Genomic DNA, 12,984 nt, shown 5'->3' on the forward strand with positions numbered 1-12,984 from the left:
GCACACCTATAGTCCCAGCTACTCAGAAGGCTAAGGCAAGAGAATCACTTGAACCCAACATGCAGAAGTTGCAGTGAGCCGAGATCACACCACTGTACTCCAGCCTGGCAACAGAGCAAGACTCCATCTCAAAATAATAATAATAATAATAATGTTAAGTGACAACATACTGTACATGAAATATGCAGTGGGAGTTCCAGAAGGTCAGGAAAGAGAGAAAGAGGCAGAAAAGAAGTTTTGAAGAAATAATCGCCAAACACTTCCCTAATTTAATGAAAAACATTAATTGACACATCTAAACAGCCCAACAAATCCAAAGAAACCTGCAAATGCTGAAAGACAAAGAGGAAACCTTAAAAAAGGAGCGAGAGAAAAATGACTTCACATACACGGCAACATTATTAACGCTGATTTCTCATCAGAAATGACATGGAAAAAAAACAAATTTTTAAAAGAAACACAAAAAACTTACCACTAAAATTTCTATATTCAGCAAAACTGCCCTTCAAAAATGAAGATGAAATAAAGATATTGCCAGATAGATAACCAAAGATGAAGAGAAGTCATTGCTGTGAGACATGCCTTATGAGAAATAACAAAGGAAGTCCTTCAGGATAAAAGTCACACCATAGAATAACTTTAATCTAGGCTGGGCACAGTGGCTCATGCCTGTAATCGTAGCAGTTTGAGAGGCCAAGGTGGGTGGTTGACTTGAGCCCAGAAGTTCGAGACCAGCCTGGGCAACATGGCAAAACCCCGTCTCTACAAAAAAATAGCCAGGTGTGGTGGCACATGCCTGTAGTTCCAGCTACTTGAGAGGCTGAGGCAGGAGGATTGCTTGAACTGGGTGAGCAGAGGCTGCAGTGAGCCAAGATCACACCATTGCATTGCACTCCAGCCTGGAAAACAGAAGGAGAACCTGTCTGAAAAAAAAGAAAAATAATACTCTATAGGAGAATGAAGCTCATTGGAAACGGTAATTACATCGGTAAATATTAAAGACTCTAAAAATATAATTATTTTCACTTCATCTCCTTTAAAGACATAAAACTACATAAAGGAATAATTATAGTACTGTATCGCTGGGTTTGTAATACATACAGCTGTAATATATATAATAATAATAGCACCAAAAAGAGAAAAAAGAGATACACTGGAGAAAAGTTTCTATAATTTATCAGAATTTAGTATTATTCTGAAGGAGACTGTAATTAAGTTAAAAGGCATATTGTAATCCCTAAAAATATAGCAAAAGAAATCAACAGAATTAAAAAGATACACTAAAGAATATTTAACACAGAAAGATGGTAAAGAGGAAAAAGCAAAAAACAAATGAGACAAATAGAAAACAAATATGAAAAATGCAGATGTAAATCCAATAATATCAACAATTACATTAAATGTGAATGAACTAAACACCCTATTCAAAGGGGGGATTATGTTAGAATGGATTACAAAACCTAACTATAGGCTGTCAACAAGAGATAAATCTTCAATTCAAAGACACAAATAGGTTAAAAATTAAAAGGATTTAAAAAAAAAATACACTATAGAAGCAGTAACCATAAAAAAACCAGAGTGGCTATAGTACCAAGAAAAATAGATTTTAAGATAAGAAATATTACAGACAAAGGAGGACATTTCATAATGAAAAAAGGGTCACTATATCAGGAAGATATAACAATAACTGTCCATCTAACAAAAGAACTCCAAAATACATGAAGCAAAAAAATAGAGATAATTTAAAAGAGAAATAGATAATTCAACAAAAACAGTTGAAGACTGCAATGACTGATAGAACGAGACAGAAAATCTGCAAGGATATGGAAGACTTGACTAACCTCATCAATAAACTTGACATAACTGACAGAAAATACTACCCAATGATTACAGAATATACATCTTTTTCACACACACAAAGAAAATTTTCCAGGATACACCACATACTGGGGCACAAGACAAGTCTCGATAAAATTTAAAAGATTGAACTCATAAAAAATGTGTGATCTGATCACAATGGAATTAGTCATCCAAACAAAAATAAATCTGGGAACACCTCAATTATTGGTAAATTTAAAAACATACCTCTAAATAACCCATTGATCAAAGAAGAAATTGCGAGGAAAAATTTTAAAATATATTTCAAATTGAATGAAAACAAAACACAGCAAACCAAAATGTACAGAATGCAACTAAAGCAGTGCTTAGAGGAAAATGTCTAGTTTTAAACATTTATATAAGAAAAGAAAAAAGGTCTCAAACCAATAATCTAAGCTTCCATCTTAGGAAATTAGAAAAACAAGGAGCAGAAGGGACATTAAACCCAAAACAAGCAGAAAAATAATAATTTTTAGCGTGGAAATCAGTGAAATAGGAAATATAAATATGAAAAATAATCAATGAAATAAAAGGTTGGTTCTTTGGAAAGAGCAACAGAATCGGGGGAAAAAAAAAACTTCGCTAGACTGACCAAGAAAATAAGAGATACAAATTACCAAAAACAAGAATGAAAGAGGAAGAATTATTACCAAACTTAAATTATTAACTTAGAGGATTTCTTAATACAAACTTTGTATCAACAAATTAGATAATTAATATGAAATGGACTACACTTCCTAGAACCCACAAATTACCAAAACTCTAGAAGAAAGAGAAAATCTGAAAAGACCTATAACAAGAAGTGAAGAAACTGAATTAATAATTTTAAATATTCCCACAAAGAAATGGCCAGGCCCCCACAACTGCACTAATGAATGCTATCAAACATTTAAAGCAGTAAGAGCAAGATCACGAGAAACCAAAAGACTAATATCCCTCAGGAACATATACGCAAAATTCCTTAACAATAATCAGACAAACCATATTCAACAACATATAACAGAGATTATATAGCACGGACTGGGTATGGTGGCTTAAGCCTGTAGTCCCAGCACTTTGGGAGTCCAAGCAAGTAAACCGCTTGACCCAAGGAGTTCAAGAACAGCCCAGGCAACATGGCAAAACCCTGTCTCTACAAAAAATACCAAAAAAGAAAAAGAAAGAAAAATAGCCAGGTGTGGTGGCATGAGCCTGTAGCCCCAGCCACTGGGGAGGCTGAGGCAGGAGAAACACATGAGCCCAGGAGTTCAAGGCTGCAGTGAGCCAAAATCACACCATTCCACTTCAGCCTGGGTCACAGAGTAAGACTGTCTCAAACGCTATTAAAAAAAAAAACAAAAAACAAAAAAAACGGTTTTACAGAATGACCAAGTGCGATCTGTCCCAGCAATACAAGATGGGTTTAATCTCCAATAATCAATTAATATATAACATATTAACAGAATAAAAATCATATAACCATATCATCAGATGCAGGAAAAAACATGACAAAATCTAACACCTACTCATGATTAAAAACTCACAACAAACTAGGAACATAAGGGAGCTTCCTTAACCTTCTTCAAAGGACATCTATAGAAAATCTAGAGCTAACATTATACCTGATGGTAAAAATATGCATGTTTTCCCCCTAAGACTGGGAGTAATGCAATGCACATTCAACACTTCTCTTCAACATCTTACTGGAGAATTAAAGCAAAAATGAAGAAATAAATAACATTGAGATTGGAAAGAAAAAGTATCATTGTTTTGAGACACGATCATCTATGTACAAATAATATGCAAAAATTGGCAGCATTTTTTTTTTTTAAGACGGAGTCTCGCTCTGTCCTCTAGGCTGGAGTGCAGTTGGAGTGATCTCGGCTCACTGTAAGCTCCGCCTCCCAGGTTCACACCATTCTCCTGCCTCAGCTTCCCGAGTAGCTGGGACTACAGGTGCCCACCACCACACCCGGCTAATTTTTTTCTATTTTTAGTAGAGACGGGGTTTCACCGTGTTAGCCACAATGGTCTCGATCTCCTGATCTCATGATCCACCCGCCTCGGCCTCCCAAAGTGCTGGGATTACAGGCGTGAGTCACCACACCTGGTTGGTTGCATTTCTTTATGCTAACAACAAACAATTTGAAATCAAATCATGAAAACTCCATTTCTAAGAGCATCAAAATTATGTCTTAGGAATAAATTTAACCAAAGAAGTGCAAGATTTGTACACTGAAAAGTGAAAAACATTATTAAGAGAAATTAAAGATCTAAGTAAATGGAGAGATATTACATGTTCATGGACTGGAAGACTCAAGTTTTTTAAGTTAGTGACTCCTCCCAGATTGACGGACAGATTCAGGGCAAATCCTACAAATATTAGATTTGTTTTTGTAGAAATTAACAAGCTGATCCTAAATTGTATATGGAAATGGAAAGAACACAGCATCAATTTTGAAAAGGAAGAAAATGTTATACTACTCATTTTGAAACTTACTATAAAACTGCAGTTATCAAGACAGAATGGTGTTGGAGTAAGGACAGGTTTATAGACATGAGTCTAGGAATAATTTATTACATTTTACAAAGATGCCAATACAATTGAAGAGAAAAGAACAGTCTTTTTAACAAATGGTACTGGATAATTTGGCATTCACATTTAAAAAAATGAACTTAGGTCCTCTTCTTACATATATGCACAGTTAATTCAATATGAATCTTAGATTTAAAGGAAAGAGCTCAAAGAAAACCAAGAGAAAAATCTTTGAGACCTTGGATTAGGCAAAAAGTTCTTATACATAACATGAAAGCACATGCCACACACACAAAAGAAATGACTTCATTAAAACTTTTGCACTTCAAAAGACACCAGTAAAAATATGAAAAGCCAAGACACCAACTGGGAGAAATCTTTGCAAATCTAATCTTTGATATTTAAAAAAATACAAACTTTTATCCAGAATATATAAAGAACTTACAACTCAGTAAGACCAAAAAAAAAAAAAAAAAAAAAATCCAGCAAAAAAATGGGCAAATGCCTTAAACAGATATTCTACTAAAAATGACTTACAAATGGCCAACAACCACAGAAAAAGGTGTCCAACATTAGTGTGCAGGGAAATGCAAATTAAAATTACAATGGGATACTACTAGATACTCACTAGAATGGCTATAATTAAAAAGACAACAACTGTTGGTGAGGACATGGAGAAACTGGAATCCCCATACATTGCTGGTAGGGTATAATTGGTACAGCTACTTTGGAAAACATTTTGACAGTTTCTTTAAAAGTTAAAAATAAGCTTACCATATAATTCAGCAATTCCACTCCTAGGAATTTACCCAAAAGAAATGAACATGCTCACACAAGGAATTACAGACAAATTTTCACAGCAGCATTATTCATAATAGCCAAAAACTGGAAACAATCCAACATCTATCACCTAGTGAATGGGGAATACTATTCACCAGTTACCAATAAATGGGAAACACTACTGACCAATACTATTCACCTGGTGAATGGAAAATAGACAAGAATACTATTCAACAATTAAAAAGAACAAAACATTGATATACATACATTAAATAAACCTCAAAAGCATGAAGTGAAAGAAGCCAGATGCAAAAGACTATAGTGATTCCATTTATATGAAATATCTAGAAAAGACAAATTTATAGTGATAGAAAGCAGATCAGTGGTTCTCTGGGGCTGTGGGAAGGAGTTACATTAAATGCAAATGAGCTTAAGAGAATCTGGGAGATTGATAAAATGTTCAGAAATTGCCTTGTGATGACAGTTGCACAACTCTATAAAGTTGCTAAAAACCATTAAATTGTATACTTACAATGAGTGGTTTTTATGGTAGGTAAAATATACTTCAATAAAGCTGTTTAAAAAGGGCTAGGTAGAAGAAAGAAGTTATCTCTTCCAAACTTTGGAAAATTTGATGACAGCTGTAGTAATCAAGGCTGAGTTCAAAGGATGACCAAGCAAAAAGAATCCAGGTTCTTAAAGATTATCACTGAGCCACTTAATTGACAATCTTAGAACCACCTATCTCCAGACTTCTCACATGTTAGATACTACAATTTCCTTCTTAACGCTTTAAAAAAGAAAAAGAAAAAAGAATAGTGTTGCTAATTCTAAGGGACACAGGACATGTTCATTCCATTACAGAAAATTTGGAATATCATCCATACAGGAAGATATCAAAGGAATTTTGGTGGATCTTGAAGGATAAAAGAATATGACTGGGGATGGGGAAGGAAAAGAAGGGTATGTAGTTCAGAAGAGTCATTAATAATGGCACGGATAAAAATGAATAAAGAATGCCCACTAAAAGTCAGGTTTACAACTTACCTTGTTTTAATCCATACAAGACTCTTGTAAAAAAAAAAATATATATATATATATATCATTTTACACATTAAGACAATGAGGACCAAAAAACTAAGTAACTGGTTCAAAAAGTTATGAAGCTAGTAATCTAACCTTCACTCTCAGGATCCAGGCTCTTTCCTCTGTTATGCTGCTAAGCAAGAACTTAAATTACCCCCATTTGTAGGTTCAGATCTTTGTAGAGGGCATCTTTATTTAGATGGGTTTACGTTTATAGGACTACACACTCAATGTTTCTTGAGCAACAATTTCCACTTAATCAATAAACTAAATGTGATGTGCATTCCTTCACATTGATAAGGTTTCCAAAACCTTACCCTACTCTGGTTTTTCTCCCTGCTTTCTTTCTCCCCTTCCTATTACATTCTGGTGTTCACAAGCTCCCTTCTGATTCTACACAACTCTCTCTAGGAACCTAACCTATACCTGATATTTCAACTACCGCTAACGTTGATGACTCTTCTCTCTCTCCAACTTCAAGAAATGTCTCCCTAGTTTTCTTTGACTCCCTCCAGGCCAAGTACACCCTACAAACTACACTTACAAGATTCTAAAGAGACAGTCCTCAATTGTAGCATATTCTTTCTAGTTCTAGGCCAGGTATCCTTCCTACATGTCCCAGAACACATTCTTACCTATCCTTATGAAATTTAACACGCTTTATTACAAATTACTAATTACTTTGTCCATTTCTCCCATCAGACAATAAGATGCTGGAGACTTAGCACTATGTCTTATTCACAATCCCCCCAGTGCCTAGCATAGCGCAAGACACATAATAGGCACTCAAATATTGATTAAACCCATAAACAGGAGAAATAAAATTTGCTTTAAATTGGAAGCATACAATTTCTGAAGGAAACTTTCAGAGATTTATGTTTTCAAATGAGAAGATAGGCCATGAAAGGTGAAGTGACTCACCCAGTCAATCCTTGGTCTCCTGAATCACAATTCTCTTCCCACAAAATTACAATGCCTAGGCCGGGCGCAGTGGCTCACACCTGTAATCCCAGCACTTTGGGAGGCCAAGGTGGGTGGATCATAAGGTCAGGAGATCGAGACCACCCTGGCTAACACGGTGAAATTCCGTCTCTCTTAAAAATCAAAAAATTAGCCGGGCATGGTGGCACGTGCCTGTAGTCCCAGCTGCTTGGGAAGGGTAAGGCAGGAGAATTGCTTAAACCCGGGAAGCGGAGGTTGCAGTGAGCCGAGATCACACCACTGCACTCCAGCCTGCAGACAGAGTGAGACTACGTCTCAAAAAAAAAAAAAAAAAAAATTACAGTGCCTATTAAATTGTGCTTATTGATCTAAGCTTTCTATGAAGTTCTAGAAGTCATACAAAAATGTTACAAAGAACCATTTCAACTTCATCCACCCCAGCTCTGGCTGGCTATATCAGTTGTAGAGAAGTCTGTTATTACGTAATAGTTTTTCTGCCCAGAATAATCTTTAATTAAACCAGTATTTTCACGTGTCCTTCACCCACAAAATAATTCAATACATAGTTATCATGCATCTCTATGTAAAACAATGTGCAAGAAGTTATAATTCGTCAGTACTCTAAAAAATATCCTTAAGACCATATATTGTATGCCCCTTAAGTTTAACAATATCTGAAATAGCTGCCTTAAAACAAAATGCAATCACACTTGAGAGAGGCTGATTATGAACATCAGAGATAGGCAATGCAACTTCATCGGGAAAATCCCTATAGTTTAATGCTACTGTTTTCAAGGGTTGCTACATTATACTGCAATTGTGTTACTGGGCAACAACTCAGAAGCCAGAATGGCAAATTCACTCAAGAAATAACTGAATCAAACGAATATTTATGAAAGCATTCTGAGACTCAACTTCACTTTTTATACCTTCAACTGAAGTAACTCTTTGTTATAAGCATCAGATACAGGATTTTTGTTGAGACTGTAAAAACTACATGGATATTTTATAGACATATTTTGAGACAGATATGTGCTTTCCAAAAGGGAATGGTCAGGTTTAGGCTCCTACTAACTCTGAATTTTAGTCCAAAAGCAATCTGAAGTCACAATATACAGAAGGCAAATAACTGGGCATTTCCTTTCTTAATTTCTTCCATCCTGGATTATAGCTCAGTTAAAAGAAATAGTAGGCCAGGCATGGTGGCTCACACCTACGATTCCAGCACTTTGGGAGGTCAAGGTGAGTGGATCACTTGAGGCCAGGAGTTCTGAGACCAGCCTGGTAAATGTGGTGAAACACTGTCTCTACTCAAAATACAAAAAAAAAGCCAGGTGTGGTGGCATGCACCTGTAGCCCCAGCCACTTGGGAGGCTGAGGCAGGAGAACGGCATGAGCCCACAGGTTTGAGGTTGCAGTGAGCCAAGATTGCACCACTGCACTCCAGCCTGGGAGACAGAGCAAGACTCCATCTCAAAAAAAAAAAAAAAAAAAGAAAGAAACAGTACTAGACTTGACAGTCAGTGATCTCTCCATGACCTAGAGAGGGGAGTCCTGATGAAAAAAATATATAATAAATAAACTAATATTCTACTAGGAACCAGGAAATTGACCAAACTCCCCAAGCCCACTGAAGAATAGTACCAGCATTCCTGAGAGTCCTTACTGCTGGTATTGCCATGGGAAATTCTCAAATACTCACTTTCTAGGAACAGAATCCTTATTTCTGATTTCCTACTCTTTAATCTTTTTTATAGTTCACTGTTGCCATTTCTCCTTCAGTTACTCTCTTCTCTCAACAACCTTACTTTCACAATACTTACAAAAGGGGGGAGAGTAGAAATGCATATTTGTCATTGTATTAGTCCATTTCATATTGCTATAAAGAACTGCCTGAGATTGGGTAATTTGTAAAGGAAAGAGGTTTAATTGATTCACAGTTCCACATGGGTGGAGAGGTCTCAGAAAACTTAAAATCATGGCAGAAGGTGAAGGGAAAGCAAGGCACCTTCTTCGCAATGTAGCAGGAAGGAGAATGGACATAGGAGGAACTACCAAACACTTCACTTATAAAACCATCACATCTCATGAGAACTCACTGTCGCGAGAACAGCATGGGGGAAATTGCTGCCATGATCCAATTCCCTCCACCTGGTCTCTCCCCTGACACATGGGGATTATGGAGATTATAATTCAAGGTGAGATTTGGGTGGGGACACAAAGCCTAATCAGTCATCCTTAAGAAATATTTATCCAGCAATTTCTATTTGGAAAAGACTAAGGATACAGCTCACTGAGATCTGAAAGTCCTGCCCTTAATAAGCTTATAATCTAGTTAGGAAGTCAAAAAAGTCAAAATAATACAACAAAAAGTGTAAGTATCAAATAAATATAACTCACAAATACATACTATTCCTATGTATGTATGAGGTCATGGTGGAGTTGAACCTTATAGAAAAGGTACAATTTAGATTTTAAGAAAGAAGGGAACAAGATCAGGACATGCAGACTAATATGGAAAGGATAAAGTACAGAGCAGGCTTAAGGGGATAGTGAAGAAACCAATCTGGGCAGAGACACCTTTTCCATGAAGAACATATGCTTGAAAAGGCAAGGTGAGAGGATTTCGAAGCGTTCAGCTTAAGTCAAGAAATGTGAACTTGGATTAATAGGAAGTTTTTTACACAGATTTACACACATTCCCTAAAAGCACATACAGGTTAAACAATGTGGGCGATTTACTTACTGAACCTAATACATTATGTATGACAAAATTAAAAGCAAGCTCATTTACTTTAGGCAAAGAGACAGTACCTGGGGGTGGGGAAATTCTGACAAGCCACTAAAATTCACTAATCTTTCTGTTAAGATTTCATTCTAAGCTTCTTGAATTAGAACATCCCATGACATAATGCTGATTTCTGATTACTAAGGATTATACGAGTCATTCTTGATTTTTCTTCTTCTCCGTCTTGCCCAACTTTTGAATATTTCATTACTTCAACATCAGCATATAGAAAAGAAAAAAGGAGAGAACTAAAATGAAGTCCATGGATTTTAGCAATACATAAGAGCATCTGACATAAAGAACATTAAACTTCAAGTTCCAATTCCCATTATTAATAGATTTCAAAGAAGTCATTTAGTCTCATCCTGTCTCAGATTTTCTCACATACTTGCTTACTTGAAAGGTTACTGATTCAAAAGATCATTCAAAAAGTGTTCTGAAAACAACTTGCCACAAAAATTATATCATTAAGGGTTCAATAAGAGGAGACAGTGAGGTGACTGGTAAACCAAGGATTAAAAACTACCTGTGAATAGGCCAGGCACACTGGCTCATGCCTGTAATCCCAGCACTTTGGGAGGCCAAGGGGGGCAGATCGCCTGAGGTCAGGAGTTCGTGACCAGCCTGGGCAATATGGTGAAATCCCATCTCTACCAAAAACACAAAAATTAGCAGGGCATGGTGGCATGCGCCTGTAACCCCAGCTACTCGGGAGGCTGAGATGTGAGAATCGCTTGAAACCGGGAGGCGGAAGTTGCAGTGAGCGGAGATCACACCATTGCATTACAACCTGGGCGACAAGAATGAAACTCTGTCTCAAAAAAAAAAAACTACCTGTGAATAATCAGTGTTTCATTCTCCCAGTGCTGCATGGAATTCTAAATTGTATTTCACTATTATCTGAGAATGTTCTAAATACAGTCTGCACACTTCATCTGATCTGGAAAGAAAACACTCAAAGTAAGGGGAATACCCAGCATACTCTGTCCTAAATAACCAAAGGACAACTCAAAACCATTTGCAACTCTCAGGAGAGTTCTGTGTGACACCTGTAATATAAAGCATTCTGGCCTGGTGCAGTGGCTCACACCTGTAATCCCAGTAATTTGGGAGGCCCAGGTGGGTGGATCACCTGAGGTCGGGAGTTCGAGACCAGCCTGGCCAACATGGTGAAACCCCATCTCTACTAAAAATACACAAATTAGCCAGGCGTGGTGGCGCGCGCCTGTAATCCCAGCTACTCAGGAGGCTGAGGCAGGAGAATCGCTTGAACGCAAGAGGCGGAGGTTGCAGTGAGCCAAGATGGCGCTACTGCACTCCAGCCTGGGCGACAGAGCGAGACTCGGTCTTAAATAAATAAATAAAGCATTCTAACAATTCTGAACAAACTGAGTTTGAAATCAAACCTCAATACAAAAGGTGAGTATTAATTCTAACCACTTACAAGCTAAACTCATAAATATGGAGAATTCTGAATCCAGGTAACTGTAGGATAGATACATTTACTGTGTTTTAAATATCAGACTTGTTTACAGAGATGTTGCTTGGTAACAGAAGCACTGCTTTAACAACCTACTCTGTTTTAGAGCTGCTCAAAGTCTGAATAGATTTTAAGTATCATATAGACGAAATTCGGACAAGTCTCTCCTCATCCTAGACATCTGTAAGATTTGAAAGAGCTTCCTCATTTCAACTAACTAAAGGCTTTAAAAATACTTAGCAGTGGATATTTTTAAGAGCAAAATGGCCATTGATTATGGTCAAAATAGTTGGACACTGAGGATTCACCAAAGTATTTAAACCCGGCATACGCTAACATATTTTAGGTATTATCTCAGTAATGACAGTCGACATCACGGTTCATTCAAATTGTCTTCAAAGCCAAGGAAAATGGTAGCACAGCTTTTTCATCGTAAATTAAGCTGGAGGTACTTAAACGTTTGGCCAATTACCAAACTGGCTACACAACCACCAAGCCAGAGTGCATCCAAAAGCTCCATAAAGAGTTTCACGTGCGTCCAACTGGCTTCAGAACAAATCTCTCTGCCTAGTTTTCTAGCACGAGCTCCCACTACTTTACGAGGAAAATAAAAAAAGGATTCAAGGGCAGTTTGTGGAGGGACAAAATGAGTATTCCAAAATACAAACAAGACGCCGTGCCCAGAAAGAGAGGTTACATACCAGACGCACGCATGCTCCTTGAAACGCGCACACAGAAAACTTAAGTGACCGCAGTTCTGGCCGCGCTCGCCACCGGGGACACCTCCACAGCTCCAACCACCTGCACCCACTCAACTCCGCTTACGGAGGCATTGGGACTAAGGGTTACAGTCCTACAGCGGGGTGTCGGCCCAGCCCGCCACGCCTAGCTCTTTAGCTCGCGGCGCAAGCTGAAGAGGAGGAGGGCCGAGCGGACCCCTCGGGCTCCTGTCCCTAGGGAAATGTGAAGTATCCCGGGAGAGGTCCGAGGGCGGCGGCGGCGGTGAAAAGCCCCGCTCTTCCGCGTGGACCACGCTCCTCAGGGGTGCGGCGCCACCCCCCGTGCTGACGTCCGGGCCCGAAGCCGCCTCATCGCACCGCCCCTCCAGCTTGGAGGAGCGGGCTCTGTCCAGCGGCCCAGCGGCGCGCGAAGCAGGAAGTCCCACCCCCACGCCGACGTCACCGACGCCACGGACGCCAGATGCTGCCGGAGCCGTTAGAGGGAGGAGACAAACCGAGGCGGGAGCGGTCACCGGTGACTGCGGTAGCGGCGGGGCTGGGATGCGTTCCCGAAGGCGTTCCTGGAGGGCCCTGGGTGGACTCAGAGATCCCCAGAGCTTCTGGGGATGGAAAATCGAGCCCCAGGCACTTGCCTCTGGGAGGCAGAGTGACGCGCATCGTTGGAGCGCGAAGCCAGTCTCCCTAGCCTCAGGCCGACACAGCGTCTCCAGGGGTTTTCCTTCTTTTCGCGCCTGTCCTTCCCTCTTCCCCACACTCTTTGAGAGCCTCAAATGGT

The 12,984-nt window shown here is 38.8% G+C and overlaps 1 protein-coding gene across 2 annotated transcripts in view; it reads right to left on the bottom strand.

Moving 5' to 3' along the window:
* Positions 1-12,488, bottom strand: part of CEP83 (centrosomal protein 83) — a 146,950-nt gene extending 134,462 nt beyond the window's left edge. For both annotated transcript variants that reach the window (XM_050747159.1, XM_050747160.1), the window contains exon 1: positions 12,171-12,488. The gene's annotated coding sequence lies outside the window, so the exon portion shown is untranslated. The remainder of the gene's footprint in view (positions 1-12,170) is intronic.
* Positions 12,489-12,984: the final 496 nt, after the last annotated feature.

This window comes from Macaca thibetana, chromosome 11 (genome assembly GCF_024542745.1).
Source record: "Macaca thibetana thibetana isolate TM-01 chromosome 11, ASM2454274v1, whole genome shotgun sequence".
Lineage (NCBI taxonomy): Eukaryota > Metazoa > Chordata > Mammalia > Primates > Cercopithecidae > Macaca > Macaca thibetana.